Source organism: Suncus etruscus, chromosome 1, assembly GCF_024139225.1.
Source record: "Suncus etruscus isolate mSunEtr1 chromosome 1, mSunEtr1.pri.cur, whole genome shotgun sequence".
Lineage (NCBI taxonomy): Eukaryota > Metazoa > Chordata > Mammalia > Eulipotyphla > Soricidae > Suncus > Suncus etruscus.
Window position 1 is genome coordinate 83,860,172 of NC_064848.1, and position 3,754 is coordinate 83,863,925.

Consider the following 3,754-nt stretch of genomic DNA (forward strand, 5'->3'; position numbering starts at 1 on the left):
AGTGCCAGGAGAAAGTTTGAATCTCAGAGAGAGAAACTTCTATATTGTCATGCATGAAACTAGAAATTAAGTAATCCATTGGGGGACTGAAGCTATAGCACAGTGGTAGGGCATATGCCTTGCACACAGCCAACACCTGATGGACCCTAGTTCTGTCCCCAGCATCCCATAAGATCCCCCTAAGCCTGCCAGGAGTGATTTCTGAGAGCAAAGCCAGAAGTAACCCCGGAGTGCCACTGGGTGTGACCCCAAAACCAAAAAAAAAGTGATCCATTGCCTTTAGTCGTCGATTTTTGTCTTAGTTGTCAGTATTCAACTACAATAACCAGCCTTTCCATGTTAGAAGTTAAATTAATGTTAATAAACATGATGGAAATAATAATGGGAAATCAACTATTTTAGAAATGATTGCAATTGTTTTAATAAAAAGCAACAAATGGGGACTTGAATTTCAAATTTGGTGCCTAGGAGGGGCTGGAGCTGTGGCGCAAGTGGTAGGGCTTTTGCCTTGCACATGCTGACTTAGGACGGACCGCGGTTCGATCCCCCGGCTTCCCATATGGTCCCCCAAGCCAGGAGTGATTTATGAGCACATAACCAGGAGTCACCCCTGAGCATCAGTGGGTGTGGCTCAAAACAAAAAAAAATGGTGCAAAGGCAAATAGTGATTTAAAGACAGATCTATTCTGTGGTTTTCAGTATACAGAAGAGACAGATAATGCCTCTAACCAAGACAGAGGAATATGCTGGAGGTTAGTGGAAAAACTAATAAGAAAAATTTTGAGCAGGTAGGGTACTTGCCTCTCCTGTAGAAGACCCAGGTTCTATTTTTGACATCTCATATGTTCCCCTAACTATAACTCAGGAGTAATTCCTAAGTGCAGAGCCAGAAGTAACCTCTGAGCATTGCTGGGTGTGGCCCAAAGCTCCCCTCCCTCTCAGAAAAAAGAAAAAAGGAAAAATTTTGAATATAGTGTGGACAGCCTCTCAAAAAATAAAAATAAAAGAATGAACCAAGTGTGGATATCTAAACAGACATTAACTGTTATGTCTCCCTTCTCAATTAGTTACTTTCAAAAAATTCTAATTAGAGAAGTGATCGAGGAGAACAAAGGTTGACAGTGAAGACAGAAATTAAGTTGTAAGTCAAATAGGAACACACCCAGCAGATATCAAAGCAAAGGTGAACATTTCTAAGCCATTGTTGATATCAACTGTGCCCAGCCAAGGTTGACACACTCAGAAATTCATCTGGCAGCATTGCAGCATACCCTTGCCCCTTGTACCCAAGAGCCTTAGGATCTAGCCCATGACCATCATCCTGCATTGAGCAACCAACTAGCTCCAAGAATGAAAACAGGCTTCTGGGTCAGATAATAGCCAAGAGACTCAGGGAAAGTCAAGACAACATTTACACCAGCAGGTATCATGTAAATTCAGCTTTTGTGTTTTGAGGGACTCAAAAATTCCTTTAAAAGCCAAACCTCACTCTGAGAAATGTAGATTCAGTACTTTGGAAATAGGAAATGTTATAGGTAAAACAATATCAAAGCAATCAGACTGACGGTGGAAGGAGGAGGGAAGTTATTACTCTGACTAGAAGCCAGCTTGAATATATCCCAGGCTAGAAAATGTTTTTGTTTTTTTTTTTTTTTTGGGGACACTGGGATTCGAACCAACCACCTTTGGTCCTGGATCGGCTGCTTGCAAGGCAAACACCGCTGTGCTATCTCTCCAGGCCCGAAAATGCTTTGTTTTTCATAATCCCCCTTTTCTCCTTGTCCCTCAGTAGCTTTGCATTTCCATGCTATTAACTACATGTTTCTACACACTCCTTTCCTTTCACAATCACTGCCAAACTTTCCACTGAGTCCTCTAGAATCTATTGATTGTTTACCAAGACCTCTCTACAGAATAGAATTCCTCTGCAGAGCTGCAGAGAACCCATTTCTTTTTCTTTTCTTTTCTTTCTCTTTTTTTTTTTTTTTTTTGGGTCACACCCGACAGCGCTCAGGGGTTACTCCTAGCTCTATACTCAGAAATCGCTCCTGGCAGACTCGGGGGACCATATGGGATGCCAGGATTCGATCCACTGTCCTTTTGCATGCAAGGCAAACGCCTTATCTACATGCTATCTCTTCAGCCCGAGAACACATTTCTATGTCCTCCTATCTTCCAGGATTTCTTTCCCCAGGTAACCCTCTCTAGTATAAATTGTTAAATCTCTCATATTTGTCAAGTGAGAGACTATGTCTTCCTAACTCCTCATTGCAGTCCCAAATTGTGGTTTCCCTCATTTATTTATTGGTTTTTGGGCCACACCCAGCAGCACTCAGGGGTTACTCTTGGTTCTGTACTCAGAAATCACTCCTGGCAGTTTTGGGGGACCATATGGTATGCCGCTAATTGAACCCGGGTTTGTCCCAGGTCAGCCGCATGCAAGACAAACACCCTACTGCTGTGCTATTTCTCCGACCCCTGGTTTCTCTAATTTAAGTATTCCTCTACTTCCTATATATTTGAGCATGTTGGAGATGAACATCCATTAATAAGCCATCCCAGACCTTGGCTTTCCAAGTTTCTGTACTTGTCTTTTCCATTCCCTTTAACCTTCATTTCACTGCAGTGGCCTACTCCCTTAGGCATACTTTAGACTTATCACCAACAATAAACTTCCCTATTGCTTAACCCTTTTCTTTGCCTTTTTTTTTTTTTTTTTGGTTTTTGGGTCACACCCTGTGACACTCAGGGGTTACTTCTGGCTATGTGCTCAGAAATCGCTCCTGGCTTGGGGGACCATATGGGATGCGGGGGGGGGGGGGGGAATCCAAGCATAGTCCATACTAGGCTAGCGTGGGCAAGGCAGATGCCTTACCGCTTGCGCCACGTCTCTGGCCCAAACCTTTTCATCTTTTAGTCATTATTATTATTCTGCCTGACACATCAGGGGACTTATTGAGTTACTTGAAATTGAACTTGGGCCAGCTGTGTGCAAGCAAGCACACTACATGTTGTACTATTACTCTGGCCCCCAGTCACTTCATTAGTGAATACACTCATTCTTTTTGTTTTGTTATATTCAGGGCTTATTGAACATAGGGATTTCTCCTGGTGGCTCGTAGGGGAAAAGATGTGGTGCCAGGGATTTAACTATGTTTACATCTATGGGTGCAAGACAAGCAACTTACCTACCTCTCCAGCCCATGTATACTTATCTTCTTTAAGTTTTTATGCAGTTTAACTGACAAGCCAAAATTGAAGAAAAACTGAATATAATCTGATGAGTATGCTAAATATCAAATTGCATAGTATAATTGGATAAGTTTTGGCATACACCTACTCCACAAAAAGACCACTGCAATCCCATGAAAAAAAATCACTGCAAGTGAATGTGTCTGTCAACTCCAATAGTTTATTTAATATCTTTTTGTAATATCTGTCTCTATTTTCCCAGGAAAGCAATAATCTGTTTTCTGTCACTAGAGATGTTTTTATTTTCTAGAATTTTATAAAAACAGTTACATTTTTAGATTATTCAATTTTTTGCCTGACTTCTTTAACTTTGGAATCACATCCAGGCTGTGGCATGTACCAAAAGTGCATACCTTCTCATTGCTGAGTAGTATTCCTTATTTATATGTACCCCTATTTTTTTTTTTTTTTGGTTTTTGGGTCACACCCCAGGGGCGCTCAGAGTTACTCCTGGCTTTGTGCTCAGAAATCACTCCTGGCAGGCATGGGGGACCTTAAGGGA